We start from the raw sequence: 20170 nt of genomic DNA on the forward strand, positions 1-20170 counted from the left end.
CACACACATATATATATATATATATATATATATATATATATACAGAAAGAGGTAGGAGAGAGATGTAAAGATACTTTTTTAAATGACAGTAGCATCCACAAACGTTGGCATTGTACGTTGACATTGAAGGCAGTAAATACTCGGATCGTGGCATATGCATTATTTATAGAGATTATAATTTATGCATTGCAAAAACGTCGAGTCTTTCTGCTGAGTCAACTGATTCTACGTTCAGTTTGATCAGAAATTTAGACCGTACTGGGCGCCGATTCCATCGAATTTCTGTCGTGTTCATCGTGAAAGGGCGGGGCAATGCGTCGCGCTCGTAATCCGGAAGTGACGTCGGCGTCGTCGGACAACGCTTCGTGGAGGGTATCACTTCGAGAAGGCTATCGCGAGAACAAATTGCAGAACGGGAGTACGTAGGAGAGAGCATGCAACCTAAATTCTCGCCGAAGACCGGGACTTCCGGGTATTTGCATGCAACACATACATACGGCTATCGCAAAATTGCTGTCACATGGCGAGTCACGCGGAGCCCAATCCGAAATCTGGGAGATACAATCCGCATCAAAAGTGCTATACAGGGTGTTCCACCACGTACAAACTGACAAAACGTATCTCAGTTTCAGTTCAATTCGATACAAAATATCCTATAATCATAGATCTGATTTATACTGCAATTGCTTCCAAACTGTTGTTTCTTTTTAAATTGCATCTTCTATGTATTATTACGGAAGAATAATTTATATACTTTGTATCCTTAATCTATTGAAATATTTTTCTGTTTCTAATTACAAAATGTTCGAAAAAATTTTACACTCTTTTATGAATTTTAAATGCTTACCGCTAAGTTATTAAATTAAATATGTACTTACGGGACATATTTTCTACTTAAATTGATCTTAGGAACACGCTTCTACTAGTTTATACACGAAACGTCATACTCCTTCAGTTTATATACCATATATATCTTTTTAGAAATTAGTGAACAAAGTTTGCACTGCATAGCAAATTTAGATCTCTTGTTTACCCTTCGAATAAAGTTAGGTAATTTTATAGTTGAGAACTTAGATATAAGATTTATAGGTTTTATGGAATCCGGAGCGTTTTATATTTGCATGAATTTTTTGAACAACTTGCCCTTCTCTGTTTCGATCTTCGAATTATAAAGGACACTTTTAATCTTTGAATAAATATATGCTAGTAACTCCGCAGACAATGGTTAGTAACACGGTGCAGAAAATAAATAGAGGAGCGTTTAAATTGATAAATGAAAATGAAACGGAATGAAGATAAGTGAATGCAGCGAAATACGGTTCTACTCTCGGAAAGCGGGAGAAAAGTGAGAAAAAGATCTTGAATCAACGAAAAGCGTAATTCAAGTATTACAAGCAGCTATGGACTATAAATTCTCGATCCGCTTGACACGGTGCTGCCGCTATATTTCGGTATTGTAGAACATAGATCGCGCGAATATATTAAGCAGGCCGTACACGCGAAAATCGTGTTAACCATCGCGCGATAAATTCCGGTAGCGGGCGAGCGGACGGGCGATGGCGGGCGATCCGGGGGTGTAACGGAGTGGCTGTACGATTATAAATTACCAACTCGCCGGCGATCTCTTTCTGCTAACGAATCGCGCGTAATTTGCTCCGCCCGCCCGTGTGCCAAGCGGTGTTGATACTTCTGAATAATGCAGCCTGCATCGACTTGAGAGGTAGAGAAGCGCAATAGTGCCGCTTGGACGAACCTGAATTACTGAGAAAGTCTACCTAAGGAACATTCGAATATATCTACGTAGTTTCAAATTGATGTCTATCATTATTCATTATAATTTATTATTATCATTTGTCATGTTATTTTTATTTAGATATTACAGACAAGATGCTGATATTTGTTAAGTTTCCGAGTATCGACAATCGTCATATTTCGTTAATTAAACTGAAAAAAAAAGGTTGTCACATAGCCGCTATAATTCTATATATTCTATAGAGCTCTTTTTCTTCAGTTAACTATATAAAAAGTAAATGATTCATATAATAGATGGAGAAAATTATAAAGAGTTGGGATATGCTCTATTTAAAGATTAAACGCAATTCCGACTGGTTCGCGAAACGGACGACGAGGACTACGATTTGTCATGCTTTCAGCATCGTTCCACTTGGATGTGCCTCGTACATTTAACACGTTTAACAAGAGAATTAAGTAAGACGTTATGCGACAGCGTGAGAGCCGGGGGGATATACGGGCGAACTCATTTATCGTCGTCATCGTGTCGTTCCGTTGATCCTGGCGTGTCGAATTCTTTCACGATGTACAAGCTGACTGGAACGAAAATTGATTCGTTCCGTTCAGTTTCGAGTTTTAGAGATCTGGATCAGCAGTTTCCTAAGTGGAGGATTACCTAGGACGATAAGCGCCAACGGGAAGCGCCGCAGAAAGTATCGTTAAAACAAATTTATCAATTTTATCGAATAAATTAGAGTTTCCTGTTGAATACTATGTATTTGTCGCTGTTGATTATTATTAATACTATTTAACCCTATCATTTTGTATTTCTTATTTTGCAAAGAAACTCAACTGCACGGTTAAACTACCTTTTAAATGTCTATCGAGATGTCCGTTGAGATGGCAAAGGTAATTTAAGAGGCAAGATTCTGTCGCGCGCGATTCCAATATTTGCGTCGTACTCGGCGGACTTCGGCCCGGGTATTGTAAGTCAATCTCGTCGAGAGTTCAATCTATCTTACGACAAGATGTCGATCGATGTCTGAAATCAGAATTCTGCGGAGCTCGTGATGAACGGCATCGCTCTGAGGAGGACCTCGTGATCAAACAGCCGCAAGATTAAACTTGTATCGTGATTTAACTTACTATCACGTGATACTGCTTGCTGACAAATTGCACCGATTTGCTCGAGATGTGTATTTGTATTGGAAAACTGTTACAAAACTATTTACAAAAGAAGATAAAGCAATTTCATAATATCTGTAGAAAATTTAGAAGAAAATATAGAAGAAAATAGGAACAGTCTTACATATTGTAAAAAGAGACTGATTTATATGTTTAAATAATTTAAAATAATATATATCAAAACAAATTAAATTAATTGCGTAAAAATGTACCACACATAATTTATATATATATATACCTATATATATATATATATATATATATATATATATAATTTTTTAATTTTATTTATTTTATTGTATACGGCATAGCGTTTAAATATTTTAGCTATTTATTAAACTAAATTAATTTTAATATGCGTTTTAATATGCTGCAGGGAATACGATATCTAGAACGTGATGACTACGTCTCAAGTTTGCTTCATATCCACCCACGGTTTTCATATTTACATTTCGCTTACACAGATGGTGCATTAACCCTCGCCACATGAATTATGAGAGCATCATCTCTTCCACGCGACCGCAAATTAGTTTCAATTACCACTGAGAACAGGCTTTGATATGATAACAGCCAAAGCGAGTCATCGTGGTGATGCATCAAGTTACTTCTCTAAATTTCAGAGAAACACGCGAATAACGTCACGACACTCTTTTTATGTGAAAAAAAATTATATATTTGAGAAAAACAATAATTATTCGCAGTCAGTACCAGCGCAGAGAGTTTGCTTGCAAAAATAAATAGAGGATAATTTATGTGCGATTACCGAGAAATATAGTTGCACTAGCGTAAATTTTAACATATTAGTAGTTTAACTTTGTAAAGCAAGATAAGTGAGAGATAAAAATAATTGATAAAAAACGTAATAGCACATAAAAGTAAAGCTTAAAATATATTAAACTGCAAACCCGTGTAGATATAGATATAGGTACTTTCGAAAACGTGTGTCTTTCAGAAGCTCTAACGCAAGCAGCCGTATAGCTCTAAATAAGACATAAATATCGACGATATTACCTGCACATCACGAGAGAGAGCACATCTTTCACAAAATTGATCCTCACCATCAGCATCCAGCGCACGTCGAAACCACTCTTTCTCTGTCTCTGTTTCTCTCTCTCTCTCTCGCATCCCTCTGAAAACGCGAAGCATTACCGGGTGCGAGACTACAAGCGCGAAGTCGCGTATCTCTTTCTAGGACATTAACGCGCCGCTCGCGCAAGATGTAAATATCGCAATCATGGGCACGGGGAAACTTAACGGGAGGGGGGGAGGCCGCTTTCTCGAAATACGGTGGGTAGGTACGTCGCGCGTGCGGCATCCCGACACGCTCGAACAGTCGGCGCGTTGGAGATTCGCGGACACGCGGAGCAACATAAATGCATTATTCAGGGAGAGGCGCCACGAGGCGCGGCACGGGGTGGCGGTACACACACTCTACTGCGTTTACGTTACTTCCAGGAGATTAAACTTGCATGCGGCGCGCGAGCGAGCTATGAAGTATAGTCGCAGACGGCATGGCCGACATGCGACTTGCGCTCGGACAATGCGCCGGACCGGTTTCGGATGTTGCTGCGTACCCTTTTTCGACCTATCCCCCTCGTTCTTTCTCCCAGGGGAGAGAGAGGGCAAATTTCGATTTTATTACGTATCTAGAAAGAGCGCGCGCGCGCGCGTGTGTTACGTGTGTTTTATTGGAAAACAAACGAGTACATGGTACGCTATGCGTACTCGATGGAGCCTCTCCGTTTTCGCAAAAAAAGGCGAATGAAAAGGATGAAATTTAACGAATGGATGTATGTGTATAATACGATGAATTTGAGATGCGAGATGGGTTTTACGATAAAAAGCACACACTGGAGGGATAATGCGAAACGACCTGATAATGTCTGAGGAAAGCTTAAATCTAATTATATGACGCGATATAATGTTTACGGTCGCCCCTGCACAATGTTATCCCCGCTGCAGTTTCCAATTTCGCATCGTATGTTAAATTTCCACGTGTATATGCCGCGAACGTGACGGACTCCGCTTTGTTTCGGAAACCAATACCGCGTCGCGGCCGGTAGCACAGCACGTCCCCTTTAACCCATTAACCCAAATAATTGGCGATTCGCCAGGACCGGCCGGGACGCGCATTCGGGGCCTGATGTATTGCTCGAAACCGCGTTAACTTCGCCGCTTAAGACCAATCCCTCCCCGCAACAGCAATTCCATTAAGTACAATTGTAAGCGTAAGCGATTGTCCGCTCGATCGTTGACATCTTAACGTCGCGCTTAGATACATGGCACATATTTCGCCCGCAATTCGCAATCAGCACAGGCACGAATGTACTTCGATGCATTGCGTCATTGTGTATGCGTAATTGAATACCCAAAGTTTTATCCTTATAGAGTATTTTTACAAAACGTTTTTCTCTTCAATAACATAGTTCAATGTAAAATAATATTCCTAAAATCATTTCTTTGTAATTTTCTTAATACCGAATATAATTTTGCTCTCAGAAACGCTTCGTTACGTCACAGTGTTGAGATATTTCAGATTAAAGTGTAAAGTAGTAAAGAGGGTTATTTTAATATAATTTATCATGCCACAGTTGTGCGGTATATGACGTGCTAAAAAAGTTTTAGCTCGTTTCAAAACTAAGTTGAAACTATCAATCCTCTAGAAGAAACTCGTGAAGATTAAGATTAATAAAATTTTTATGAACAAAGATTAGATCTATTACATCTAAGAAAGCTTGTACATTAAGAAATACATGTAATTTATCAAATGTTAAATCCGTCACATTGTATTCGCCACTTTTCATCGGATTTACATTTAATCACATTTATACTGTTATATTTTTTTTTGTAAAAAAACTATATTATTTTTTTGTAAAAATTGGAAAACTTGTTAATTTTAATATCCACCCACATATTTATTTTGCCGCTTTTAATGTTTACAGTTATCTGTTCGTTGTTTTTAATACTTAATAATTTTACATTTAAATAGTTTATATTAGTATTAGTTACAGTAATTTTACATTCAAGTAGTTTATATCAAATTCTCATTCAAAAACTTGAAAAGTTGAATACCTAAATAATAAAAAAATGTAGACGTGATCATCAGTGATTTTATTTATGACTTTTTTGCGTAATGTAATAGGATTAAATATTCATATATCAACGAAGTTTTAGTAGTCTTATAATCTCTATAACAAATTCCTTTTGAGCGCTGGAAAAATTCTAACAGTATATTTAATTTTGAATGAAGTGTGACTTTTCCAGCATGTCATATGTAGCTGTAGCATACTGAGTATACATGAGAGAACATATATACGTTAAATTAATCTCTTTTTTAATGTTAATCTCAAATTTCTTAAAATTTCTCTCTAATAAAGCATTCAAGAGGATAGAATTGCATTTAATATAAAAATATTATTGAGAATAATTATTGTTCTTTGAGGATAATGTAAAAAAAAAAATTATTTTCTTTTTGCTATACTCACGTATTCACACATCATGTTGAAGTGATGTGCACCAGTATTTGCGAGACACGCGTATTTTCTTTGCAATTTTTCCAGGAAAAAATTCCAGAAAAAGAACGTAGGATTAAAAAAATTTTGGAGAAAAAGTGCTGTCGAGTTAAGACGCGACCCCACGGATGTGTACTAACTCTTATTTGAGAGAATATCGCAGGAGAATCGCGTCAATTAAGTGAGACCCGATCCGAAGCGCGGTAGCGACGTTGACGGGGGACGACGAATTCGCGTTGGGAATGATTTATCGTTCATCCGGGTACATCGGGACGTGCTACACGTGCGAGCCACGATTACACGTGTGCGTGGACGTTCGCTACGAGTCCGTATATACGCGGGAGAGTCGTTAGACAGACGTGAGTAGTGGTGGTGTTTGCGCGTCGGTAAGACGAGGAGCCGGCTCTCGTCTTGACGTCGCGACGAGGGAGGGTTGAGGGAGGGCGGACGTAATAGCGACAGTGATGACGAAGTAATGGAGCCGAGGCTCGCGGAGGATTCGTGGAGATCTCATCGTCGGGGCATGCATGTGGGCTCGATTCTATCCCCCGGTTCCTCGAGATCACGAATGCACCAAAGTCGTTTTGCATTCCGGTCGAATCGGATCAATATTCGTTCTTCGTTCACAGGGTGACCTGAAAGAAACGCAGTATTTCGGATCGCGAGTATTACTTTTTGCGATATTATTTAGATTATCTAGAACTGGAACACTGTTAAATCTATAGTGTTAAACTAAATCTTATTTAAGTCGCCACTGCTTCTACTTAATAAATAGTTATTTTTTTTACAAAAACAATGAAGTTAATTAATTTAAAACAGTTCAAATTTAACCCAAATTTGGGTTAAATTCTATTGTTTTAGTTAAAAATAATTATTTATTTGGTAGGAGCAGTGGCGACTTAAATAAGGTTCAATTTGACACAATAGATTTAACAGTGAATAATATTTAATTGTGTAACGTGACGTATTTCGTATTAATATGTCGCTTATTTGGGTTAAAATGAATATAATTCAATCTATACAAATGATTTGTTTATAGAATGACTGAAATACCGGAGATTGATAAAGCAGTAGCGAAGCAGCAACAACGTTGCTATTTTTTGATTTCGAACGTTTATGTAATTCGATAATTCAATCAATTATGTAAACTCGTAGCTTCGAAAACGCGTGTTGTTAGTTGTATAAATACTTTATGTCATGGCGCAGCTGACTCGCATTTTGTATTCGGATCAATTTGACAATTGTCGCTGTTTCGTTCATAAACATTGCAAGGTTATCTAATTATGAAATTAGGTGAATAATTTGTATACAAAAGAGTTACAAAAAATATAGTATAGAGACATATATATTAACATAGATACTGAATTGTAAATAATATTGTTTAACAGATAAAATGGTAATAAATTGCCTAGTAAAAAAACTTTTGAAAGATTGCCATTTAAAGTCTTATAAATTTTTGAATTATTAAAACAATTTTTTATTAATTTTGATACTAAAAATTGTTAAAAATATTTTTGCCTTTTTAACAAATACATACAAAAACTTCAATATATACAAAATATATTAAATAAAATAGAAATATATTATATAATGCAATTTCAAATAAAAATTTAAGCTTTTTAATTAAAGAATTTTTTAGAGCTGTGAATTTTTTCTATTATATTATCTGTGCTATATCTTGATGAAAAGTTTTGTTTAATATTTTTATTTATTTAGCATTCATTTAATATTTGTTCTTAACAAAAATTATGGAATTTATTTATGGTATTGTGAAATTTCATATTTATGAAACTCGTTAAGTTAACTAAGAAACTTAAGTTTTCTCAAAAATTTATTAGAATTTATGATCTCTCTTTTTCGAAGTTAAACACCGCATTAATATAAGACAAAGTCCCTTTAATATAAGACAAAGTCCCTCTTGCGCAAAGCTGCTTCATTATTTTCTCTCTCCTACTCTCTCTCTCTCTCTCTCTCTCTCTCTCTCTCTCTCTCTCTCTCTCTCTCGCGAATTAGCGGGATGAATTTTCCCGCAGTTAAAATTTGCTACAAAACCTTAATAAGACTAGTTTCGGAATCCTTTATTCTCTACGGAGTTTGCCCTCCCATTTTCCTTTCTCCATCATCATCGTCTACTTGCGTTTTTCGACGATGGGTGAATCATCCCTCGACTACCTCGCCCCCGAAAACTTCGTTCCGCCTTTAGCGGCGGCGGCGGCGGCGGCGTTCCGGGTATAAGCGTTATTCCCCCAGCTCGTAACTCGATAACTCGATAACTCGCCTGTTATCCGCAAGGTGCCGAGTAAATTTAAGAGGCTGCTTAAAATTCTACGTCTCTCGCCAATGAGGTCCCCTCGAGCCGATAGATAGATCTCGGCCGATTCGGACGGTTAGTTACCCCGAAGAGATTCTTTACGAGGCATACGAGAACTCACTTCATTTCTTTGCTTCTATCTTACGAGATCAACAGAGATTACTAAAATATTTTGTCACTCTTTTCTTTTTCAATATTCCGATTGATAATGAAATAAATTCTTATGAAAGGAATAAGAAACACAAATCTTTTGATCAATCCGATTACCTTATGTATCGATTATTTAATCGCTACATAAGATTAATTACAGTTTACTTTGACCATATCTCACTAAGTTACTTAACGTAATTTTTTCATTAAAAAAAATGAAGTAATAAGAGGGAATTAATTTGTGATACTGGGCGAAACGCGCTTGCGGCTATGGAAAATACGAATTGTCGAAAAGCAATCCCTTCACAGATCTGACTCGGCAGTCTATAACTCCGCGACTCGCGCTTGTCGGATTCGATGTAGCGGCAAAGCGATTCCTCGACAAGGAGCGCTAGCGGAAAAGAAAACGGCGCCACGACGCTAGTAGACGCTGTAAATCACCGTCGAGGATTTACCGATCGCCGGGACGGCTCGTTCCGATCTTTGTCTCGCGACACTTATACGGGGTGTCCCTTTTATTACAGGCTCTTTGGTCGATTTTGATTGATTTTTCTCAATGAAGATGTTGGAACAGCTTTTTGAAAAGTTAATAATCGAAAATGAAATATTTTTAAAAATTCTAAGTTTTGAAAAAGAAAATATAACAGCAAGATGTCATTTTACATAAATTTCAAGTTGACTTTGTTTTAATCCAATCAATTCAATTTGTAATTATCTTATTTTTGCTGCTAAGCTTAGAATTTTATTTAAATTTTTAGAAAAGCATTTTTTAAATTCTATAAATCAATTTTTTTGCTGTTTTCTATTAACAATATATTGATAAAATGTTCATTTACAGTGCAAACAGCGTTACTGACGTACAATTTATTGGAATTAATGCCGACGATAACAATCGAAGAGGTAATCGAATGGAAAAGCCGTGCCTGGTATTTATTATAACATTTTAAGATATCAAATTTGAAGGTTTGGTTGATGGCCTGGGTAATGCAATTTAACGTATTGACGCATATTTATATGTGCATGCGATTTCATTAAATAAGCGTTGTGCAAGTAAATTGATAGTACACGCGATACAAAATATAATAATTCACTTTCAGGTCATATTTAATTTTTGTTGAATATCCTATAACGAGCTTAACGTTAAAGAAGAAAAGATATAATTAAAAGAAAAAGATTTTATTTAAAAAAATATTATTTATATATATTGTTATTTACTTATCATTAAACAAACACACGCGCGAGTACACATATTTACAAAATATATTGAAAATTTAGAAGGGCGAAAAAAAAAGATAGTACACTGCACGATACGAAGTATAATAATTCACTTCCAGGTCGTATTTAACTTTGGTTGAATATCCTGTAACGAACTTGATGTTGAACAGAAGAATAGATAGGTATAATTAAATAAAAAAAGATTTTATTGCAGAATTACACTGTTTATATATTGTTATTTATTTATTATTAAACAAACACGCACGCGCGCACATTGACAAAATATATTAAAAATCCAGGAAGGCGCAAAAAAATTACAAATATGTACTGAAGTTAGGAATAAATAAAATTCAATTATAAACTTAAGATATGCATAACAAAGTATTTGTAACTTCAAATTAGAAATTAAAAATACAAAAATTATAGTTCTCTTCAAAGAATTACGTAATGAAACAATTAATATTTCAGAACGAGTGTGTGTATGATTTGAGAGAGAATGATGAAAATTTATTTATTTAAGCAATCCATTAACATATTATATAGTGGTTCTGTAATAGTTGGGAAAGCACAATTTTGCGATACATTGTAATCTATAAAACAGACCGATGGAGTGAATAGACATCGGATTTAACAGCGCGTAAAGAGCTTCGCTGTAGACTAACATTTGTCCGCTTTTTTGATCGTCTCCAGTGATTGGAAGCTTTACATGTCGCCTCGATATACTTAAATCGATTTAAGAGACATCGGTGGCGAATCGTGCGGTGGTCCTCCATCGTTGGTCGATAATAATGCCCGGAAAAACGCCCGAGGGGCGATATAATAAATCGAAAACCCACTTGATGTAAGTGTGTTCGTGTGCTACCGTACAACACGCGCACATTGCACGTACACACCCAACGCATCCGTCCACTCTCTATACACGAACGAGAACGTTTAACTGCATTCCAATAAATAACTTTTATGTGAACCGCGGCGTCGTTCTCCCGCGAAGATTTAAGAACGGCAGTAGTTTAGGAGACAAGTTCTGGGGTGATTCGCTCCGCGAGCTTCCTAATTTCTATTTCCGCCATGACGTCACGGTTTCTCGCACTCCCGTGAGCATCCCTTGAGCATCGCGGAAGTCGTTACGTGGTTGCATGAGGGTGACTTTTGTGTTCCGTGACGATGACCGCGTCTTTTTCTTTCGCCCTGGTTTTGATTTATATACGGGATATGTCCTGCCACCACCGATGCGATTAACAACTGAATAATTTTAGTAACAAAAATATATCTCAAATATTCTTTAAGATAAAGAATCGTTTTTTTTTTTGTAAATTTTAAATTTCGGCAGAAGAGATTATAACAGTCATCCTGTTATTCTTTTTTTTTTAAATAAAGATTTAAATCAAAAAATATTTCCTCAAAAAATGCTTTCCCGGCAATTCGTTTACTGCGTTTACAGGTTCTCGCGGTATTGTCGAAATGAAAACTTGGCTGTAGTGTAAATAACGCCGCGAGGACGATTGATTGAAGGGAGTGATGGTCAGTTTCGTTTTAGTTTCGCGAATGATGGTTAGATTTCGATAAACGAATCGGGAACGATTGTTTGTCACGTGGAGCCGGCTATTTGGAAGAACGTCACGAATATTTTTTTTTTACAATGATTGATTGCAACATAAAAAATGTATAGAGAACCACTAGAAATATTATGTACATGTGATCAAGATCCGTCACCGTTATTGAAAAATTAGTTTTCAGGAATTCTAGTATTAATCACAAATTTTTTGAGGATTAAAAGTTTTAACGGTATATTTAATTTTGCAGCAAAATTCTCCAATTAAATGTCATAACTGTATAACTTTTAACGTTTAAAATAGTCTATCTTACAATTTTATCTTCTTTTATCCTAATTTTTTTAATTTTATAAAATTATAACTTGATAAAACATTTTAAAGATTAGAATTGTATATAAAAATTGAAAGTAATTAAATATCCTTTTTGAATATATAAAGGAAGCTATTTTTGTTGAATTACGTTATTATTTGACTTTTAGTTTCTAAATTTGCCAGGCAATAGCAAAAATAAGCCGGTTTTCGTGGTTACGAACGACGCGCGATTCTACCATTCGATTAATTATTCATACTCGTAATTTGATATTCCACGCGCGCGACCCAATATTCGTGCATAGCCGCGAAATAACGACCGAATGGTTTCCAAACGCCGCGAACAATAAACCGGATTAATGTCGCTCCATTCTTGCGGCAATTAATGTACTAGTTTTGTCGAAGCTATAATGCGGAGGTGTTAGTAATATGGAAACAATTAGTTAAGGGGGCAATCGCATGGTTGATCAAATTTTATATCTTTGTCTCAATTATGAGAAATCCAAATATAAATCAACTGTAGGGCGGTAAAATGGCATACAACGGCATCGCAGTTAATTGATCAGTTCGAAGTCGAATTCCGAAGCAACGATTCCAAGAATTCTTTTTAATCGAAACTTTTGTTACGCAATTAAGATACGCAGCGAAATGGAAACTTCTTCGTATTGACTTTGCTTCTGATTTTCAATTGTTATTTTCAATATACTTGTTTACATAATTTTTAATAAATGTGTTAATTTCATACGTTTTTTATAAGATTTTTTAAAAAATAGAGTAGTTTCTCTAACTATTTATTAATCACTTAATAAATTTGTTTAGTTTTAATTTTGATTTTAGAAAAGAAGAGAGAGAAAGAAAAATCGCTCGTATATTTTTTAAAAATTAGTTTTAAAATTAGATTTTGTTTTAACTTTATTTATTAAATTTATCACTAATTCTGAATTTTATTTGTTTATTTTTCAGGTAATCTAGTGGTTTTGCCCAGTAGTGCGTAGGACATCATTCTGTATTTGTGGCGATCAAGATTGACGATTTTGGGTAAGTGATAAAATGTCTATATATAATTATAAGTCAAGAGAGTCGGAATCTCTTTAAAAAAATTGAAGAGAGAAATACAGTACCTCATTTCTATATTCGAACCAGCGATACAAATTGATATATATAGAGTACACCTGTTCAATCGAGTAAAAGGACCACGGATAGACTTTATTCATGAATAATTTTTTGTTTAATCTATTATTTGTCAAATGAGATTGAGACTCGCCCTTCTTCCCTTCGAACATCCCCGTCGGACCCCATTATTGTTTTCCGGCTGTGGACATGGCGGAGGAAAAGCAGACGTCTATTCGCGAGAAGAGAGCGGACGAAACATCTGGCCGAGGAAATTTAATTTCTAAGCTTTAGCTCTCTGCACTCTCGCTTAGCGCTAATTCCTCGCCCTTTGTAACTCGATAAAAATCGACAGCCCCCTGTCACGCCTCCTCTTAGTCTCTGTATCAGAGAGCAAAAAAAATTGAAGGCGGAAAGGCGACGATAACGTTCGCCAGTCCCTTCTCCACGCTGATTGGAAATGTTTGTCTCCGGATCGATCTATGATCCAAGTCTGCTCACCGTCCTCCTTCTTCCCGTCCGCAACCGCCTTCAGCCACCGGAATTTTCCTCGTACTGCGAAAAGCTCTTTCCGACCGAGAACGCTTCGATCGGTCGTAGGAACAGCTTGCCAATTCTCTCTCTTTCTCTCTCTTTCTCTCTCTCATTTATTGGCGGTTTCTGCTGAAAGCCTGAATCGAAAGTGTAAAGAGGAGAAAGGAAAAAGGGAGAAGGAGACGAGAAAGAGCAGAAAGATTACGGATGTTTGAAACTTATTTGTGTAAGGTTCGAGAGAGAGAGAGAGAGAGAGAGAGAGCCGCGAGCGCGCTATCAATTGAAACGACCGTCAACGTCGTCTTCGTGCTGACGTTGTTTTTGAATTTCTTTGCGTCTTAAGTTTTACAAACTTCTCGTTTCCTCTCGGGCCTCGATTTAGTGTGTTGCATTCTATTACTGAAGGAGCTACTCATGAAAGAAAAAAGTTTTTTTTCTATTTTATTTAGCTAAGAAAGAAAGAGATACACAATAAAAATCGGTGTTTACTTTGTTAATTTCAAATTATCAAGGTAATAAATTAATATGTAAAATTAGATATTACGTTCACACTCATATGCAATTGAATTAAATATTATTCTTTTGTGTATTAAGCAATTGTGTATTGCGTAAAACGATTTTATGGATGAAAGAAAACGAAAAGAAAATAGCGACCCAGATTTCTGTGAGATCCTTTTCCAAACTAGCAAAGCTGGAGGACGCGAAATACATCGAATAAGACGAACCGTTCGGAAGAGTGCATTCGCTTTCACACGGGATAAGAAGCGCTAGAATTTTCATCAAAAGCACTGTTTGCAAATAACGAATGAAGATAAAAAGTGAAATAGGGAGAAAGAGAGACGGGGGAGGGCGGGAGGGAGAGAGAAGAAGAGAGAGTTTGAAAAGGACGTTGTAGGAAAAAATTAATTTTTCCGCGCGTGACATCCTTTGAGATAGCTTAGTGAGAATTCCGCGACGCAGTTACCTCCGGCGAGGCCTTTGCATCCTTCCCTCCCTCCGCCTTCCTGCAATTCCCCTTTATGCTGCTGTTTTTCCTTAATGATCCGAAGGGGTCATCCCTTCTCGCCCTCGGGCCGACTAATGTCTTTGTCATGTTGACTGTCGACAAATCGCCCTTTGAAGCGAGCTCTCCTCCTATTCTTTCTATATCGCCCCTCGTATCCTCCCCCATGTATCTCCCATCCTCATTTCCCCTTCGCACGCATACGTCATTTCTTTTTAGAGTGCACGAAACTAGGCACTTTTTTGTATGAAACGGGGAGAAGGGGGAAACAGAGGAAATGTAGGACGAAAGAGAGAGAGAGAGAGAGAGAGAGCGAAGAGAGCTCGATATCACGCGCGCAACCACCGCGAAAAGTCTCCACCCTTATTTCCAGAAGGCAGCAAGCAGGAAATCAGCAGCGGGCGAATGGCTGGAATCAGATTCTACCGGGCCTTCCTTCTTTTTTTTCCTCTTTCCTTTCCGGGGCGGAGTGTTTAAAGCCCGTGAAATGGGCCGTCTCCCTCTCCTCCCCCTGTTTCCCTCGCTCCGGTTCGCCGGATTTTCTTGCTCTCTCCCTTTCGCTTTCGCTCGCCCTGCAGGCGAACTGAACTTGGATGCAGGGGATGCTCCTCGCTAATGGCTAGCAGTTTCTCCTGAGGCTCGAAGGGTTTTTTTTGGGAGTACCGAACTTGCGGTTGCCGAAAATTTTAATTGCACCGTTGGCTAGAACCTCGCCCTTTATCTCGTGCACGCATTACAATTGTTTGCTCGATGTTTCAACTGTATGGGATGTTTTACTACTAGTTTCACTTCTCTTTGAAATTCTTGACTGCGGGAGGAACTTATTACGAAAAAAGATTCTCTCTCTCTCTCTCTCTCTCTCTCTCTCTCTCTTTCTCTCTCTTTCTCTTTCTCATTTACTCTGATTATTATATGTATATAATATAATATAGCGTTAAAATGAGAAATTACGAATATTTCTAAAATTCTGAAAGTTAAAATATTGGCCAAATTTAAAAAATTCTAAAAATTAAAATATTGCCTAAAAAAATTTAAAAATTCTTATAATTCTCAATATTTAAAAAAAAATTAAAAAACATTTTTGATTTTAATCCTTCCTACGTACTCTTAAATTTTTCACATTTCATTTAAAGTGAGATTGTGAAAATAACATTAGTGAGATTATGATGAAAATGACATTATGAAATGTAAGATAAATGAAATCTGGATCGGTGCAACATGAGAAGAAATTAGACACCATCGGTCAAAGTAATTGGTATCTATTATCAAAATGCTGGAAAATATTAGTCTCTGTCCATTACAACACTGTATCCTTCCAATTAGATACATAGACGTTCTTCCCAATTACACTCGTCCAGGTTCATCGCAGGTCCGAATCGCGAGTTCATTGACCCCAGAATTTCGTATCGGCCACGGATATTGTTCTGAAATAACGTCTGCCTCCTCAATCCATCTCCGCGGTGGCCATGATCGATTGTGTTTAAGCCGGGCGAAGGAAAGAGACGTGGATAATATCGCGCGCCGGTTCTTAAATTGCGATTTATATTTCGAACTTTTACAAAACAACGATCCGTGCTTTAGATTTAGTTTCCTTCTTGTTTCGCCTTTTCGTTTGTCAACTATTACTTATAATTCTAAAGTTACAATGTGCAGAAACCTATTTCTTTCGATATTAGATTTGTTATACGGATAGATTTTATTGTTATTATATATTATTTATATTTTATCATATAATCTTTTACACGCACATACACACACACACACACACACACACACACACACACACACACACACAATTTATGTATATACATGACTTATATTTTTTTTCTTACATGCGCAAGACAGATTTTATTTTATTTATATAGATTTTATTTAATTTATTTGTTTATTAATTTTTAAATACGTAAGTTAGCAGGAGACATAGTTATTAATAAGAGTTTATAGAATCGAAATTTAAACAAAAATTGTTTTATAAACTAATTTCCGTTTGACAAGTCAACAATAAGCACCATTTGGTTGCATTCCGCTTTGCGAGTTTGTATACGATAGAACGGAGAAAACACGAAATCCCGATAATAACTGATGTCCAATTAGTTAAAAGCTGATCGTATTTATTTTCGCGGTACTTTTATCAGAGGTATCTTCGTTTTTATTTTGCAAAAATAATATTATCATTTTGCATGTTTAGACAACTCAATTGTATGGAAATTTGCTTGCCTTTGTTAAACCATTTAAATTTAACCTTTCAAATTTATTTACGCTTAATAATTTCAATAATATTCTAATATCTAATTATATTATCTTCAATAATATTCTTATTTAATGAGTGAAAACTTGTCTTGTTTATTAAACGAAACAATAAATAAAATTAAAATAAAATACATTTATTTTTAAGAGAATAATTTTAAAAACCTATTATGTTATAATTTATTATTTAATATTTTTATTTCATTAATATTGTAAATGTACAAAGCATTGAATACAATAGTTTAATCTAGAACAAATATTAAATTACAACTGCTAAACTCTCGAATTGTGAATTATATTGTGAACATAGATATCTTTTAATTAATAATTAACAATTATTGTGAATATATATCTTTTAATGAATAATAATTATACCTCTGAGTCATCCGTTTGAAAATAAAAAGTTTCATATATTTTTGTGGTCTCAGCTGTAGTCAGTATGCGGATCATAGCGAACGTTTGATCGGCTGTAGAACTCTTTCGAAAGGGAAAAATTGCGGCAGATATTCCAGTCATGCATATACTATGCGCATCGATCGGATTGTGAATAGAAACGCCGTAGCTAAATCGCCAGTCGAGCAAAAATAGCGATCGAGTATGAAATACTTTCGCCATTACTATCGCGCGACATAGACATCGCGAGGTGTATAGCAGAGATCGCACGAAATATCGAAATACCAGAGCGCGGAACGAGATGTGGAATAAATATTCCACGCGGAGAGTTACAGCTATCCGGGCTTGTAATCCCTAACGAACCGAAAATATCCATATTTCCGGCCGATCGGCAAAGCGTCGAAACGTCGCTTCCTCCATTAGCGAATCGACCCGATCGAATATCGCAAAAGTCGAATACCGGAGACCGACGATTGAAGCGTGAACAACGTTGTCGAAGCCGGAACAACGATGTAATCGACTAGAAGGTAGAATCTCCGTTATCGGAAGCTCCATTATTCGAATGTCCAACTATTTCAATATTCCGTGTTCTGTTATCCGAATAGAATAGCTATACGTATAGACTATCTTCTTTCCTGTTAAAATAGAAATATTTTCGCAACATTTATCTTTGAGAGATAAAGATACGTATTTAATTTTGAAATTTGTCACATTAGTATAAGAACTGGGATGGTTTTAGGCGTGAAAATGATTTTATTGTTAAGAAATGATATGACATGATATCGAGCACATTACATTGAAGATATCAATCAAGATATCAAGCTAAAATCATTATTCTTTATTTTTCTCAAAATCAAATAATTATTTTAATTATAACATTTTTTAAATTATATTTTCCATATCTTAACTGATCCACTTTATATATTTTTTGTAACGTTAAAATAACACAATTTTTTTTAAAAGAGTATACTTTGACTTTTGCGAATAAATGTTTATAAATTCTTAAGTCACAGTAAATTTATTAGGAAATTTGTGTAATATACTTTATAATTTTTAAGTCAAAAATAGAGTAGGTAATTTATGTTATTACATTTACAAACGATCACATACATACACACATACATATATACGTACATACAAATATACAAAAAATATTATCTTTGAGATAACTTATTGAAAATAAACACACACACACATATATATATTTTTGATTTTTAAATTCTTCTAATTCTAAACTTTTTATATTTAATTATAACAATATTAAAAAATTCTAAATAATGAAGGCTGAAATGACTAAATTATTTATTTTATTTTTTTAAAAGTTAATCGAAAAAATTGATAACTCAAAATTGTCATATTCACAATTCGACGTAGATTCAAGAACTATAAATGTTATTCACTGCTGTGCGACATCGTGAATCTGCCAGAACGTGAAAAATAACGAGAGAGACAAATCTGATTTCTTCTTTCGGATTATAAGTCACGTAAGCGGCGAAAAAACACGAAAAGGTAACTAAACTGTAATCCCTCGGCAGAGAGATGTACTTCTCGTCGACTGAGAACACGGAAAATTGTGTGCCGCAGAGATAGGTATGTATATCCACGGTGTCGTGGTCACACACGGGATTACCCGTCGTTTGACTCGCCGAGCGATGCAAATCCACGGAGGACGCGCATATGTCGGGTTGTATTCGACGGTATTTAACCGTCCAGCGCGAATACAGCTTTACGACTTCGCAATAGTAATTCGAATGCGCCAGTTATATCACTGTCGAAATATCGCACCTGTGCCGTCTATTAGTTCGCTGTCAAAAGTTTGTCGGGTTTTTGCGAAATTTGTTTCGAATAAAGTTAAGAGTCTTTTTCATTTTAGTTGAATGTAGAAAGGTGAAATATGAAAAGAGAGGAGAAACAAGGGGGTGGGAAGGGGCGGGGAATAGAAAATCTATATATATATATATAAAATAAATATTAAAATCGAGAAATAAAGAGAGACGAAGGGTTGATATCGCGACGACTGGAAAATGGAAAGTGGAAAAGGGGTCTCGAAAGGTCCGTGCTCCGCACTCGTCAGGCTTTCGAATTTAGAAATACCACTTAAAGGTCATCGATATTCCACGGCAGTGCCACAGCTAAAACGACGTGAAAAATTCACGACGAGACACGTGAATTGCCAATGTGTCTCGCTACGCAGATACTAAGTGCTTCATGAAAGATAAATATTTATAATCGTGTTGAACTAAAGGGCTTCGGGACCTTGCCTACGAATGGCGCGCTGAATAATCTTGAACCGCCGAGTCGAGGGTTCATTACATGCTAGATTCATGCAAAAGATTTGTTGTTTTTCTGTTAACTTCTGTTTTAAATAGTATTAGCAGTACGAAGTTTCTTCGAAAGAAGATCGAAGAAACTTCTTTCTAGACGGAAGAGGTAGTATCGAAGCTAAAAGTGATTACATGAAAAACTCTATATTCGCGCATTCTTTCGCACAGTTTTACGTTACTCGTATAATGTGATATTTTACGAAACTAAAACTAATTTAGTTTTACAAAATGAAATAGAGCTTTCACTTGAGCAAATCCGTTCTTGAGTTTATGGCGAAACGGCAGTTATCGCATGCGACCGTAATTTCTCAGGTTCTGACGTTGAATCTGATGCCTTTAATGACTAACGCACTAATTACGTCGCGTTCGACATCAGTTGCGCGATATATCGCGCGTCGCAATTAGCGAGACGGATCGTTTCTCGCGCGAGATATTATCCTGGCATTGCATAATGCGGACCGATTAATAATCACTAGGCGATACCCATTATTGATTGTTAGTTATCGTCAATATATTAAGCTGCGTGCGCGCTTTGTTAAACGCTTTTAACAAAACTTGTAGGTTTTGCATTCCGTAAGCTGAGTATAAGCGCG

General features: G+C 36.1%; 1 protein-coding gene across 1 annotated transcript in view; it reads left to right on the forward strand.

Moving 5' to 3' along the window:
• Positions 1 to 20170, forward strand: part of LOC105450557 (connectin) — a 124952-nt gene that overhangs the window by 23763 nt on the left and 81019 nt on the right. The window contains exon 2 of the mRNA XM_011690478.1: positions 12930 to 13004. The gene's annotated coding sequence lies outside the window, so the exon portion shown is untranslated. The remainder of the gene's footprint in view (positions 1 to 12929; positions 13005 to 20170) is intronic.

Source organism: Wasmannia auropunctata, unplaced genomic scaffold (genome assembly GCF_000956235.1).
Source record: "Wasmannia auropunctata unplaced genomic scaffold, wasmannia.A_1.0 LD336060.1, whole genome shotgun sequence".
Lineage (NCBI taxonomy): Eukaryota > Metazoa > Arthropoda > Insecta > Hymenoptera > Formicidae > Wasmannia > Wasmannia auropunctata.